Genomic DNA, 16,116 nt, shown 5'->3' with positions numbered 1-16,116 from the left:
TAGGACCCGTGTGTTTAACCCTTTCACACTGGGTCACATTGTGGGCCCCAGGTGTTTAACCGTTTCACACTGGATCACATTGTGGGCCCCGGGTGTTTAACCTCTCACACTGGGTCACAGTGTGGGCCCTGGGTGTTTAACCCTTTCACACTGGGTCACAGTGCAGGCCCTGGGTGTTTAACCCTCTCACACTGGGTCACAGTGCGGGCCCGGGTATTTAACACTTTTACACTGGTTCACAGTGTGGGCCCCGGGTGTTTAACCCTCTCACACTGGGTCACAGTGCAGGTCCCGGGTGTTTAACCCTTTCACACTGGGTCACAGTGTGCGCCCCGGGTGTTTAACCTCTTACACTGGGTCACAGTGTGGGCCCCAGGTGTTTAAACTCTCACACTGGGTCACAGTGCGGGCCCCGGGTGTTTAACCTCTCACACTGGGTCACAGTGTGGGCCCCGGGTGTTTAAGCCTGTCACACTGGATCACAGTGCGGGCCCCGGGTGTTTAACCCTTTCACACTGGGTCACAGTGTAGGCCCCGTGTGTTTAACCCTTTCACACTGAGCCACAGTATGGGCCCCGGGTGTTTAACCCTCTCACACTGGGTCATAGTGTGGGCCGCGGGTGTTTAACCCTTTCACACTGGGTCACAGTGCGGGCCCCAGGTGTTTAACCCTTTCCCACTGGCTCACAGTGCGGGCCCCGGGTGTTTAACCCTGTCACACTGGGTCACAGTGCGGGCCCCGGGTGTTTAACCTCTCACACTGGCTCACAGTGTGGGCCCTGGGTGTTTAACCCTTTCACACTGGGTCACAGTGTGGGCCCCGGGTGTTTAACCCTTTCACACTGGGTCACAGTGTAGGACCCGTGTGTTTAACCCTTTCACACTGGGTCACAGTGTGGGCCCCAGGTGTTTAACCGTTTCACACTGGGTCACATTGTGGGCCCCGGGTGTTTAACCTCTCACACTGGGTCACAGTGTGGGCCCTGGGTGTTTAACCCTTTCACACTGGGTCACAGTGCAGGCCCTGGGTGTTTAACCCTCTCACACTGGGTCACAGTGCGGGCCCGGGTATTTAACACTTTTACACTGGTTCACAGTGTGGGCCCCGGGTGTTTAACCCTCTCACACTGGGTCACAGTGCAGGTCCTGGGTGTTTAACCCTTTCACACTGGGTCACAGTGTGGACCCCGGGTGTTTAACCTCTTACACTGGGTCACAGTGTGGGCCCCAGGTGTTTTAAACTCTCACACTGGGTCACAGTGCGGGCCCCGGGTGTTTAACCTCTCACACTGTGTCACAGTGCAGGCCCTGGGTGTTTAAGCCTGTCACACTGGATCACAGTGCGGGCCCCGGGTGTTTAACACTTTTACACTGGTTCACAGTGTGGGCCCCGGGTGTTTAACCCTCTCACACTGGGTCACAGTGCAGGTCCTGGGTGTTTAACCCTTTCACACTGGGTCACAGTGTGGGCCCCGGGTGTTTAACCTCTTACACTGGGTCACAGTGTGGGCCCCAGGTGTTTAAACTCTCACACTGGGTCACAGTGCGGTCCCCGGGTGTTTAACCTCTCACACTGGGTCACAGTGTGGGCCCCGTGTGTTTAACCCTTTCATACTGAGCCACAGTATGGGCCCCGGATGTTTAACCATTTCACACTGGGTCACAGTGTGGGCACCGGGTGTTTAACCCTTTCACACTGGGTCACAGTGTGGGCCCCGGGTGTTTAACCCTTTCACACTGGGTCACAGTGCGGGCCCCGGGTGTTTAACCCTTTCACACTGGGTCACAGTGCAGGCCCTGGGTGTTTAACCCTCTCACACTGGGTCACAGTGCGGGCCCGGGTATTTAACACTTTTACACTGGTTCACAGTGTGGGCCCCGGGTGTTTAACCCTCTCACACTGGGTCACAGTGCAGGTCCCGGGTGTTTAACCCTTTCACACTGGGTCACAGTGTGGGCCCCGGGTGTTTAACCTCTTACACCGGGTCACAGTGTGGGCCCCAGGTGTTTAAACTCTCACACTGGGTCACAGTGCGGGCCCCGGGTGTTTAACCTCTCACACTGGGTCACAGTGTGGGCCCCGGGTGTTTAAGCCTGTCACACTGGATCACAGTGCGGGCCCCGGGTGTTTAACCCTTTCACACTGGGTCACAGTGTAGGCCCCGTGTGTTTAACCCTTTCACACTGAGCCACAGTATGGGCCCCGGGTGTTTAACCCTCTCACACTGGGTCATAGTGTGGGCCGCGGGTGTTTAACCCTTTCACACTGGGTCACAGTGCGGGCCCCAGGTGTTTAACCCTTTCCCACTGGGTCACAGTGCGGGCCCCGGGTGTTTAACCCTGTCACACTGGGTCACAGTGCGGGCCCCGGGTGTTTAACCTCTCACACTGGCTCACAGTGTGGGCCCTGGGTGTTTAACCCTTTCACACTGGGTCACAGTGTGGGCCCCGGGTGTTTAACCCTTTCACACTGGGTCACAGTGTAGGACCCGTGTGTTTAACCCTTTCACACTGGGTCACAGTGTGGGCCCCAGGTGTTTAACCGTTTCACACTGGGTCACATTGTGGGCCCCGGGTGTTTAACCTCTCACACTGGGTCACAGTGTGGGCCCTGGGTGTTTAACCCTTTCACACTGGGTCACAGTGCAGGCCCTGGGTGTTTAACCCTCTCACACTGGGTCACAGTGCGGGCCCGGGTATTTAACACTTTTACACTGGTTCACAGTGTGGGCCCCGGGTGTTTAACCCTCTCACACTGGGTCACAGTGCAGGTCCCGGGTGTTTAACCCTTTCACACTGGGTCACAGTGTGGACCCCGGGTGTTTAACCTCTTACACTGGGTCACAGTGTGGGCCCCAGGTGTTTTAAACTCTCACACTGGGTCACAGTGCGGGCCCCGGGTGTTTAACCTCTCACACTGGGTCACAGTGTGGGCCCCGGCTGTTTAAGCCTGTCACACTGGAACACAGTGCGGGCTCCGGGTGTTTAACCCTTTCACACTGGGTCACTGTGCGGCCCATGGGTGTTTAACCCTCTCACATTGGGTCACAGTGCGGGTCCCGGGTGTTTAACCTCTCACACTGGGTCACAGTGTGGGCCCTGGGTGTTTAACCCTCTCACACTGGGTCATAGTGTGGGCCACGTGTGTTTAACCTCTCACACTGGGTCACAGTGTGGGCCCCGGGTGTTTAACCTCTCACACTGGGTCACAGTTTGGGCCCCGGGTGTTTAACCCTCTCACATTGGGTCACAGTGCGGGCCCCTGGTGTTTAACCTCTCACACTGGGTCACAGTATGGGCCCCGGGTGTTTAACCCTCTCACACTGGGTCATAGTGTGGGCCGCGGGTGTTTAACCCTTTCACACTGGGTCACAGTGCGGGCCCCAGGTGTTTAACCCTTTCCCACTGGGTCACAGTGCGGGCCCCGGGTGTTTAACCCTGTCACACTGGGTCACAGTGCGGGCCCCGGTTGTTTAACCCTTTCACACTGGGTCACAGTGTGGGCCCCGGGTGTTTAACCCTGTCACACTGGGTCACAGTGTCGGACCCGTGTGTTTAACCCTTTCACACTGGGTCACAGTGTCGGACGCAGGTGTTTAACCGTTTCACACTGGGTCACATTGTGGGCCCCGGGTGTTTAACCTCTCACATTGGGTCACAGTGTGGGCCCTGGGTGTTTAACCCTTTCACACTGGGTCACAGTGCGGGCCCTGGGTGTTTAACCCTCTCACACTGGGTCACAGTGCGGGCCCCGGGTGTTTAAACTCTCACACTGGGTCACAGTGCGGGCCCCGGGTGTTTAACCTCTCACACTGGGTCACAGTGTGGGCCCCGGGTGTTTAACCCTGTCACACTGGATCACAGTGCGGGCCCCGGGTGTTTAACCCTTTCACACTGGGTCACAGTGTAGGCCCCGTGTGTTTAACCCTTTCACACTGAGCCACAGTATGGGCCCCGGGTGTTTAACCATTTCACACTGGGTCACAGTGTGGGCCCCGGGTGTTTAACCCTTTCACACTGGGTCACTGTGCGGGCCCTGGGTGTTTAACCCTCTCACATTGGGTCACAGTGCGGGCCCCGGGTGTTTAACCTCTCACACTGGGTCACAGTGTGGGCCCCGGGTGTTTAACCCTCTCACACTGGGTCATAGTGTGGGCCACGTGTGTTTAACCTCTCACACTGGGTCACAGTGTGGGCCCCGGGTGTTTAACCTCTCACACTGGGTTACAGTGTGGGCCCCGGGTGTTTAACCTTTCACACTGGGTCACAGTGTGGACCCAGGGTGTTTAACCATTTCACACTGAGTCACAGTGCGGGCCCCGGGTGTTTAACCCTTTCACACAGGGTCGCAGTGTCGGCCACTGGTGTTTAACCTCTCACACTGTGTCACAGTTTGGGCCCCGGGTGTTTAACCCTCTCACACTGGGTCACAATGTGTGCCCTGGGTGTTTAACCCTTGCACACTGGGTCACAGTGTGGGCCCCGGGTATTTAACCCTTTCACACTGGGTCACAGTGTGGGCCGCGGGTGTTTAACCCTTTCACACTGGGTCACAGTGCGGGCCCCAGGTGTTCAACCCTTTCACACTGGGTCACAGTGTAGGCCCCGAGTGTTTAACCCTTTCACACTGGGTCACAGTGCGGGCCCCGGGTGTTTACCCTGTCACACTGGGTCACAGTGCGGGCCCCGGGTGTTTAACCCTTTCAGACTGGGTCACAATGTGGGCCCCGGGTGTTTAACCTCTCACACTGGGTCACAGTGTCGGCCCCGGGTGTTTAATCCTTTCACACTGGGTCACAGTGCGGGCTCTGGGTATTTAACACTTTCATACTTGGTCACAGTGTGGGCCCCGGATGTTTAACCTCTCACACTGGGTCACAGTGTGGGCCCTGGCTGTTTAACCCTTTCACACTGGGTCACAGTGTAAGCCCCGTGTGTTTAACCCTTTCACACTGAGCCACAGTATGGGCCCCGGGTGTTTAACCCTCTCACACTGGGTCATAGTGTGGGCCGCGGGTGTTTAACCCTTTCACACTGGGTCACAGTGCGGACCCCGGGTGTTTAACCCTTTCCCACTGGGTCACAGTGCGGGCCCCGGGTGTTTAACCCTGTCACACTGGGTCACAGTGCGGGCCCCGGATGTTAAACCCTTTCACACTGGGTCACAGTGTGGGCCCCGGGTGTTTAACCTCTCACACTGGGTCACAGTGTGGGCCCTGGGTGTTTAACCCTTTCACACTGGGTCACAGTGTGGGCCCCGGGTGTTTAACCCTTTCACACTGGGTCACAGTGTAGGACCCGTGTGTTTAACCCTTTCACACTGGGTCACTGTGCGGGCCATGGGTGTTTAACCCTCTCACATTGGGTCACAGTGCGGGCCCCGGGTGTTTAACCTCTCACACTGGGTCACAGTGTGGCCCCTGGGTGTTTAACCCTCTCACACTGGGTCATAGTGTGGGCCACGTGTGTTTAACCTCTCACACTGGGTCACAGTGTGGGCCCCGGGTGTTTAACCTCTCACACTGGGTCACAGTTTGGGCCCCGGGTGTTTAACCCTCTCACATTGGGTCACAGTGCGGGCCCCGGGTGTTTAACCTCTCACACTGGGTCACAGTATGGGCCCCGGGTGTTTAACCCTCTCACACTGGGTCATAGTGTGGGCCGCGGGTGTTTAACCCTTTCACACTGGGTCACAGTGCGGGCCCCAGGTGTTTAACCCTTTCCCACTGGGTCACAGTGCGGGCCGCGGGTGTTTAACCCTGTCACACTGGGTCACAGTGCGGGCCCCGGATGTTTAACCCTTTCACACTGGGTCACAGTGTGGGCCCCGGGTGTTTAACCCTTTCACACTGGGTCACAGTGTAGGACCCGTGTGTTTAACCCTTTCACACTGGGTCACAGTGTCGGACGCAGGTGTTTAACCGTTTCACACTGGGTCACATTGTGGGCCCCGGGTGTTTAACCTCTCACATTGGGTCACAGTGTGGGCCCTGGGTGTTTAACCCTTTCACACTGGGTCACAGTGCGGGCCCTGGGTGTTTAACCCTCTCACACTGGGTCACAGTGCGGGCCCCGGGTATTTAACACTTTTACACTGGGTCACAGTGTGGGCCCCGGGTGTTTAACCCTCTCACACTGGGTCACAGTGCAGGCCCCAGATGTTTAACCCTTTCACACTGGGTCACAGTGAGGGCCCCGGGTGTTTAACCTCTTACACTGGGTCACAGTGTGGGCCCCAGGTGTTTAAACTCTCACACTGGGTCACAGTGCGGGCCCCAGGTGTTTAACCCTTTCACACTGAGCCACAGTATGGGCCCCGGGTGTTTAACCATTTCACACTGGGTCACAGTGTGGGCCCCGGGTGTTTAACCCTTTCACACTGGGTCACTGTGCGGGCCCTGGGTGTTTAACCCTCTCACATTGGGTCACAGTGCGGGCCCCGGGTGTTTAACCTCTCACACTGGGTCACAGTGTGGGCCCCGGGTGTTTAACCCTCTCACACTGGGTCATAGTGTGGGCCACGTGTGTTTAACCTCTCACACTGGGTCACAGTGTGGGCCCCGGGTGTTTAACCTCTCACACTGGGTTACATTGTGGGCCCCGGGTGTTTAACCTTTCACACTGGGTCACAGTGTGGACCCAGGGTGTTTAACCATTTCACACTGAGTCACAGTGCGGGCCCCGGGTGTTTAACCCTTTCACACAGGGTCGCAGTGCCGGCCACTGGTGTTTAACCTCTCACACTGGGTCACAGTTTGGGCCCCGGGTGTTTAACCCTCTCACACTGGGTCACAATGTGTGCCCTGGGTGTTTAACCCTTGCACACTGGGTCACAGTGTGGGCCCCGGGTGTTTAACCCTTTCACACTGGGTCACAGTGTGGGCCGCGGGTGTTTAACCCTTTCACACTGGGTCACAGTGCGGGCCCCAGGTGTTCAACCCTTTCACACTGGGTCACAGTGTAGGCCCCGAGTGTTTAACCCTTTCACACTGGGTCACAGTGCGGGCCCCGGGTTTTTACCCTGTCACACTGGGTCACAGTGCGGGCCCCGGGTGTTTAATCCTTTCACACTGGGTCACAGTGCGGGCTCTGGGTATTTAACACTTTCATACTTGGTCACAGTGTGGGCCCCGGATGTTTAATCCTTTCACACTGGGTCACAGTGCGGGCTCTGGGTATTTAACACTTTCATACTTGGTCACAGTGTGGGCCCCGGATGTTTAACCTCTCACACTGGGTCACAGTGTGGGCCCTGGCTGTTTAACCCTTTCACACTGGGTCACAGTGTAGGCCCCGTGTGTTTAACCCTTTCACACTGGGTCACAGTGTGGGCCCCAGGTGTTTAACCATTTCACACTGGGTCACATTGTGGGCCCCGGGTGTTTAACCTCTCACACTGGGTCACAGTGTGGGCCCTGGGTGTTTAACCCTTTCACACTGGGTCACAGTATGGGCCCCGGGTGTTTAACCCTCTCACACTGGGTCATAGTGTGGGCCACATGTGTTTAACCTCTCACACTGGGTCACAGTGTGGGCCCCGGGTCTTTAACCTCTCACACTGGGTTACAGTGTGGGCCCCGGGTGTTTAACCTTTCACACTAAGTCACAGTGCGGGCCCCGGGTGTTTAACCCTTTCACACAGGGTCGCAGTGTGGGCCCCTGGTGTTTAACCTCTCACACTGGGTCACAGTTTGGGCCCCGGGTGTTTAACCCTCTCACACTGGGTCACAATGTGTGCCCTGGGTGTTTAACCCTTGCACACTGGGTCACAGTGTGGGCCCCAGGTGTTTAACCCTTTCACACTGGGTCACAGTGTGGGCCGCGGGTGTTTAACCCTTTCACACTGGGTCACAGTGCGGGCCCCGGGTGTTTAACCTCTCACACTGGGTCACAGTGTGGGCCCTGGGTTTTTAACCCTTTCACACTGGTTCACAGTGAGGGCCCCGGGTGTTTAACCCTTTCACACTGGGTCACAGTGTAGGACCCGTGTGTTTAACCCTTTCACACTGGGTCACAGTGTGGGCCCCAGGTGTTTAACTGTTTCACACTGGGTCACATTGTGGGCCCCGGGTGTTTAACCTTTCACACTGGGTCACAGTGTGGACCCAGGGTGTTTAACCATTTCACACTGGGTCACAGTGCGGGCCCCGGGTGTTTAACCCTTTCACACAGGGTCGCAGTGTCGGCCCCTGGTGTTTAACCTCTCACACTGGGTCACAGTTTGGGCCCCGGGTGTTTAACCCTCTCACATTGGGTCACAGTGCGGGCCCCGGGTGTTTAACCTCTCACACTGGGTCACAGTATGGGCCCCGGGTGTGTAACCCTCTCACACTGGGTCACAGTGCGGGCCCCGGATGTTTAACCCTTTCACACTGGGTCACAGTGTGGGCCCCGGGTGTTTAACCCTTTCACACTGGGTCACAGTGTAGGACCCGTGTGTTTAACCCTTTCACACTGGGTCACAGTGTGGGCCCCAGGTGTTTAACCGTTTCACACTGGGTCACACTGTGGGCCCCGGGTGTTTAACCTCTCACATTGGGTCACAGTGTGGGCCCTGGGTGTTTAACCCTTTCACACTGGGTCACAGTGCAGGCCCTGGGTGTTTAACCCTCTCACACTGGGTCACAGTGCGGGCCCCGGGTATTTAACACTTTTACACTGGGTCACAGTGTGGTCCCCGGCTGTTTAACCCTCTCACACTGGGTCACAGTGCAGGCCCCGGGTGTTTAACCCTTTCACACTGGGTCACAATGTGGGCCCCGGGTGTTTAACCTCTTACACTGGGTCACAGTGTGGGCCCCAGGTGTTTAAACTCTCACACTGGGTCACAGTGCGGGCCCCGGGTGTTTAACCTCTCACACTGGGTCACAGTGTGGGCCCTGGGTGTTTAACCCTTTCACACTGGGTCACAGTGTGGGCCCCGGGTGTTTAACCCTGTCACACTGGATCACAGTGCGGGCCCCGGGTGTTTAACCCTTTCACACTGGGTCACTGTGCGGGCCCTGGGTGTTTAACCCTCTCACATTGGGTCACAGTGCGGGCCCCGGGTGTTTAACCTCTCACACTGGGTCACAGTGTGGGCCCCGGGTGTTTAACCCTCTCACACTGGGTCATAGTGTGGTCCACGTGTGTTTAACCTCTCACACTGGGTCACAGTGTGGTCCCCAGGTGTTGAAACTCTCACACTGGGTCACAGTGCGGTCCCCGGGTGTTTAACCTCTCACACTGGGTCACAGTGTGGGCCCCGGGTGTTTAAGCCTGTCACACTGGATCACAGTGCGGGCCCCGGGTGTTTAACCCTTTCACACTGGGTCACAGTGTAGGCCCCGTGTGTTTAACCCTCTCACACTGAGCCACAGTATGGGCCCCGGGTGTTTAACCATTTCACACTGGGTCACAGTGTGGGCCCCGGGTGTTTTACACTTTCACACTGGGTCACTGTGCGGGCCATGGGTGTTTAACCCTCTCACATTGGGTCACAGTGCGGGCATCGGATGTTTAACCTCTCACACTGGGTCACAGTGTGGGCCCTGGATGTTTCACCCTCTCACACTGGGTCATAGTGTGGGCCACGTGTGTTTAACCTCTCACACTGGGTCACAGTGTGGGCCCCGGGTGTTTAACGTCTCACACTGGGTTACAGTGCGGGCCCCAGGTGTTTAACCCTTTCCCACTGGGTCACAGTGCGGGCCCCGGGTGTTTAACCCTGTCACACTGGGTCACAGTGCGGGCCCCGGATGTTTAACCCTTTCACACTGGGTCACAGTGTGGGCCCCGGGTGTTTAACCCTTTCACACTGGGTCACAGTGTAGGACCTGTGTGTTTAACCCTTTCCCACTGGGTCACAGTGTGGGCCCCGGGTGTTTAACCCTTTCACACTGGGTCACAGTGTAGGACCCGTGTGTTTAACCCTTTCACACTGGGTCACAGTGTGGGCCCCAGGTGTTTAACCGTTTCACACTGGGTCACATTGTGGGCCCCGGGTGTTTAACCTCTCACACTGGGTCACAGTGTGGGCCCTGGGTGTTTAACCCTTTCACACTGGGTCACAGTGCAGGCCCTGGGTGTTTAACCCTCTCACACTGGGTCACAGTGCGGGCCCGGGTATTTAACACTTTTACACTGGTTCACAGTGTGGGCCCCGGGTGTTTAACCCTCTCACACTGGGTCACAGTGCAGGTCCCGGGTGTTTAACCCTTTCACACTGGGTCACAGTGTGGGCCCCGGGTGTTTAACCTCTTACACTGGGTCACAGTGTGGGCCCCAGGTGTTTAAACTCTCACACTGGGTCACAGTGCGGGCCCCGGGTGTTTAACCTCTCACACTGGGTCACAGTGTGGGCCCCGGGTGTTTAAGCCTGTCACACTGGATCACAGTGCGGGCCCCGGGTGTTTAACCCTTTCACACTGGGTCACAGTGTAGGCCCCGTGTGTTTAACCCTTTCACACTGAGCCACAGTATGGGCCCCGGGTGTTTAACCATTTCACACTGGGTCTCAGTGTGGGCCCCGGGTGTTTAACCCTTTCACACTGGGTCACAGTGTGGGCCCCGGGTGTTTAACGTCTCACACTGGGTTACAGTGTGGGCCCCGGGTGTTTAACCATTTCACACTGAGTCACAGTGCGGGCCCCGGGTGTTTAACCCTTACACACAGGGTCGCAGTGTCGGCCCCTGGTGTTTCACCTCTCACACTGGGTCACAGTTTGGGCCCCGTGTGTTTAACCCTTTCCCACTGGGTCACAGTGTGGGCCCCAGGTGTTTAACCGTTTCACACTGGGTCACATTGTGGGCCCCGGGTGTTTAACCTCTCACATTGGGTCACAGTGTGGGCCCTGGGTGTTTAACCCTTTCACACTGGGTCACAGTGCGGGCCCTGGGTGTTTAACCCTCTCACACTGGGTCACAGTGCGGGCCCCGGTTATTTAACACTTTTACACTGGGTCACAGTGTGGGCCCCGGGTGTTTAACCTCTCACACTGGGTCACAGTGTGGCCCTGGGTGTTTAACCCTTTCACACTGGGTCACAGTGTGGGCCCCGGGTGTTTAACCCTTTCACACTGGGTCACAGTGTCGGACCCGTGTGTTTAACCCTTTCACACTGGGTCACAGTGTGGGCCCCAGGTGTTTAACCGTTTCACACTGGGTCACATTGTGGGCCCCGGGTGTTTAACCTCTCACACTGGGTCACAGTGTGGGCCCTGGGTGTTTAACCCTTTCACACTGGGTCACAGTGCAGGCCCTGGGTGTTTAACCCTCTCACACTGGGTCACAGTGCGGGCCCGGGTATTTAACACTTTTACACTGGTTCACAGTGTGGGCCCCGGGTGTTTAACCCTCTCACACTGGGTCACAGTGCAGGTCCCGGGTGTTTAACCCTTTCACACTGGGTCACAGTGTGGGCCCCGGGTGTTTAACCTCTTACACTGGGTCACAGTGTGGGCCCCAGGTGTTTAAACTCTCACACTGAGCCACAGTATGGGCCCCGGGTGTTTCACCATTTCACACTGGGTCACAGTGTGGGCCCCGGGTGTTTAACCCTTTCACACTGGGTCACAGTGTGGGCCCCGGGTGTTTAACCCTTTCACACTGGGTCACTGTGCGGGCCATGGGTGTTTAACCCTCTCACATTGGGTCACAGTGCGGGCCCCGGGTGTTTAATCTCTCACACTGGGTCACAGTGTGGGCCCTGGGTGTTTAACCCTCTCACACTGGGTCATCGTGTGGGCCACGCGTGTTTAACCTCTCACACTGGGTCACAGTGTGGACCCAGGGTGTTTAACGTCTCACACTGGGTTACAGTGTGAGCCCCGGGTGTTTAACCTTTCACACTGGGTCACAGTGTGGACCCAGGGTGTTTAACCCTTTCCCACTGGGTCACAGTGCGGGCCCCGGGTGTTTAACCCTGTCAAACTGGGTCACAGTGCGGGCCCCGGATGTTTAACCCTTTCACACTGGGTCACAGTGTGGGCCCTGGGTGTTTAACCCTTTCCCACTGGGTCACAGTGTGGGCCCCAGGTGTTTAACCGTTTCACACTGGGTCACATTATGGGCCTCGGGTGTTTAACCTCTCACATTGGGTCACAGTGTGGGCCCTGGGTGTTTAACCCTTTCACACTGGGTCACAGTGCGGGCCCCGGGTATTTAACACTTTTACACTGGGTCACAGTGTGGGCCCCGGGTGTTTAACCTCTCACACTGGGTCACAGTGTGGGCCCTGGGTGTTTAACCCTTTCACACTGGGTCACAGTGTGGGCCCCGGGTGTTTAACCCTTTCACACTGGGTCACAGTGTAGGACCCGTGTGTTTAACCCTTTCACACTGGGTCACAGTGTGGGCCCCAGGTGTTTAACCGTTTCACACTGGGTCACATTGTGGGCCCCGGGTGTTTAACCTCTCACACTGGGTCACAGTGTGGGCCCTGGGTGTTTAACCCTTTCACACTGGGTCACAGTGCAGGCCCTGGGTGTTTAACCCTCTCACACTGGGTCACAGTGCGGGCCCGGATATTTAACACTTTTACACTGGTTCACAGTGTCGGCCCCGGGTGTTTAACCCTCTCACACTGGGTCACAGTGCAGGTCCCGGGTGTTTAACCCTTTCACACTGGGTCACAGTGTGGGCCCCGGGTGTTTAACCTCTTACACTGGGTCACAGTGCGGGCCCCAGGTGTTTAAACTCTCACACTGGGTCACAGTGCGGGCCCGGGTGTTTAACCTCTCACACTGGGTCACAGTGTGGGCCCCGGGTGTTTAAGCCTGTCACACTAGATCACAGTGCGGGCCCCGGGTGTTTAACCCTTTCACACTGGGTCACAGTGTAGGCCCCGTGTGTTTAACACTTTCACACTGAGCCACAGTATTGGCCCCGGGTGTTTAACCATTTCACACTGGGTCACAGTGTGGGCCCCGGGTGTTTAACCCTTTCACACTGGGTCACTGTGCGGGCCCTGGGTGTTTAACCCTCTCACATTGGGTCACAGTGCGGGCCCCGGGTGTTTAACCTCTCACACTGGGTCACAGTGTGGGCCCTGGGTGTTTAACCCTCTCACACTGGGTCATAGTGTGGGCCACGTGTGTTTAACCTCTCACACTGGGTCACAGTGTGGGCCCCGGGTGTTTAACGTCTCACACTGGGTTACCGTGAGGGCCCCGGGTGTTTAACCTTTCACACTGGGTCACAGTGTGGACCCAGGGTGTTTAACCATTTCACACTGAGTCACAGTGCGGGCCCCGGGTGTTTAACCCTTTCACACAGGGTCGCAGTGTCGGCCCCTGGTGTTTAACCTCTCACACTGGGTCACAGTTTGGGCCCCGGGTGTTTAACCCTCTCACATTGGGTCACAGTGCGGGCCCCGGGTGTTTAACCTCTCACACTGGGTCACAGTTTGGGCCCCGGGTGTTTAACCCTCTCACACTGGGTCACAATGTGTGCCCTGGGTGTTTAACCCTTGCACACTGGGTCACAGTGTGGGCCCCGGGTATTTAACCCTTTCACACTGGGTCACAGTGTGGGCCGCGGGTGTTTAACCCTTTCACACTGGGTCACAGTGCGGGCCCATGGTGTTCAACCCTTTCACACTGGGTCACAGTGTAGGCCCCGAGTGTTTAACCCTTTCACACTGGGTCACAGTGCGGGCCCCGGGTGTTTACCCTGTCACACTGGGTCACAGTGCGGGCCCCGGGTGTTTAACCCTTTCAGAATGGGTCACAATGTGGGCCCCGGGTGTTTAACCTCTCACACTGGGTCACAGTGTCGGCCCCGGGTGTTTAATCCTTTCACACTGGGTCACAGTGCGGGCTCTGGGTATTTAACACTTTCATACTTGGTCACAGTGTGGGCCCCGGATGTTTAACCTCTCACACTGGGTCACAGTGTGGGCCCTGGCTGTTTAACCCTTTCACACTGGGTCACAGTATGGGCCCCGTGTGTTTAACCCTTTCACACTGAGCCACAGTATGGGCCCCGGGTGTTTAACCCTCTCACACTGGGTCATAGTGTGGGCCGCGGGTGTTTAACCCTTTCACACTGGGTCACAGTGCGGACCCCGGGTGTTTAACCCTTTCCCACTGGGTCACAGTGCGGGCCCCGGATGTTAAACCCTTTCACACTGGGTCACAGTGTGGGCCCCGGGTGTTTAACCTCTCACACTGGGTCACAGTGTGGGCCCTGGGTGTTTAACCCTTTCACACTGGGTCACAGTGTGGGCCCCGGGTGTTTAACCCTTTCACACTGGGTCACAGTGTAGGACCCGTGTGTTTAACCCTTTCACACTGGGTCACAGTGTGGGCCCCAGGTGTTTAACCGTTTCACACTGGGTCACATTGTGGGCCCCGGGTGTTTAACCTCTCACACTGGGTCACAGTGTGGGCCCCGGGTGTTTAACCTCTCACACTGGGTCACAGTATGGGCCCCGGGTGTTTAACCCTCTCACACTGGGTCATAGTGTGGGCCGCGGGTGTTTAACCCTTTCACACTGGGTCACAGTGCGGGCCCCAGGTGTTTAACCCTTTCCCACTGGGTCACAGTGCGGGCCGCGGGTGTTTAACCCTGTCACACTGGGTCACAGTGCGGGCCCCGGATGTTTAACCCTTTCACACTGGGTCACAGTGTGGGCCCCGGGTGTTTAACCCTTTCACACTGGGTCACAGTGTAGGACCTGTGTGTTTAACCCTTTCCCACTGGGTCACAGTGTGGGCCCCGGGTGTTTAACCCTTTCACACTGGGTCACAGTGTAGGACCCGTGTGTTTAACCCTTTCACACTGGGTCACAGTGTGGGCCCCAGGTGTTTAACCGTTTCACACTGGGTCACATTGTGGGCCCCGGGTGTTTAACCTCTCACACTGGGTCACAGTGTGGGCCCTGGGTGTTTAACCCTTTCACACTGGGTCACAGTGCAGGCCCTGGGTGTTTAACCCTCTCACACTGGGTCACAGTGCGGGCCCGGGTATTTAACACTTTTACACTGGTTCACAGTGTGGGCCCCGGGTGTTTAACCCTCTCACACTGGGTCACAGTGCAGGTCCCGGGTGTTTAACCCTTTCACACTGGGTCACAGTGTGGGCCCCGGGTGTTTAACCTCTTACACTGGGTCACAGTGTGGGCCCCAGGTGTTTAAACTCTCACACTGGGTCACAGTGCGGGCCCCGGGTGTTTAACCTCTCACACTGGGTCACAGTGTGGGCCCCGGGTGTTTAAGCCTGTCACACTGGATCACAGTGCGGGCCCCGGGTGTTTAACCCTTTCACACTGGGTCACAGTGTAGGCCCCGTGTGTTTAACCCTTTCACACTGAGCCACAGTATGGGCCCCGGGTGTTTAACCATTTCACACTGGGTCTCAGTGTGGGCCCCGGGTGTTTAACCCTTTCACACTGGGTCACAGTGTGGGCCCCGGGTGTTTAACGTCTCACACTGGGTTACAGTGTGGGCCCCGGGTGTTTAACCTTTCACACTGGGTCACAGTGTGGACCCAGGGTGTTTAACCATTTCACACTGAGTCACAGTGCGGGCCCCGGGTGTTTAACCCTTACACACAGGGTCGCAGTGTCGGCCCCTGGTGTTTCACCTCTCACACTGGGTCACAGTTTGGGCCCCGTGTGTTTAACCCTTTCCCACTGGGTCACAGTGTGGGCCCCAGGTGTTTAACCGTTTCACACTGGGTCACATTGTGGGCCCCGGGTGTTTAACCTCTCACATTGGGTCACAGTGTGGGCCCTGGGTGTTTAACCCTTTCACACTGGGTCACAGTGCGGGCCCTGGGTGTTTAACCCTCTCACACTGGGTCACAGTGCGGGCCCCGGTTATTTAACACTTTTACACTGGGTCACAGTGTGGGCCCCGGGTGTTTAACCTCTCACACTGGGTCACAGTGTGGCCCTGGGTGTTTAACCCTTTCACACTGGGTCACAGTGTGGGCCCCGGGTGTTTAACCCTTTCACACTGGGTCACAGTGTCGGACCCGTGTGTTTAACCCTTTCACACTGGGTCACAGTGTGGGCCCCAGGTGTTTAACCGTTTCACACTGGGTCACATTGTGGGCCCCGGGTGTTTAACCTCTCACACTGGGTCACAGTGTGGGCCCTGGGTGTTTAACCCTTTCACACTGGGTCACAGTGCA

This window comes from Pristiophorus japonicus, unplaced genomic scaffold (genome assembly GCF_044704955.1).
Source record: "Pristiophorus japonicus isolate sPriJap1 unplaced genomic scaffold, sPriJap1.hap1 HAP1_SCAFFOLD_269, whole genome shotgun sequence".
Lineage (NCBI taxonomy): Eukaryota > Metazoa > Chordata > Chondrichthyes > Pristiophoridae > Pristiophorus > Pristiophorus japonicus.
Note: the sequence above shows the minus strand (reverse complement) of the source record.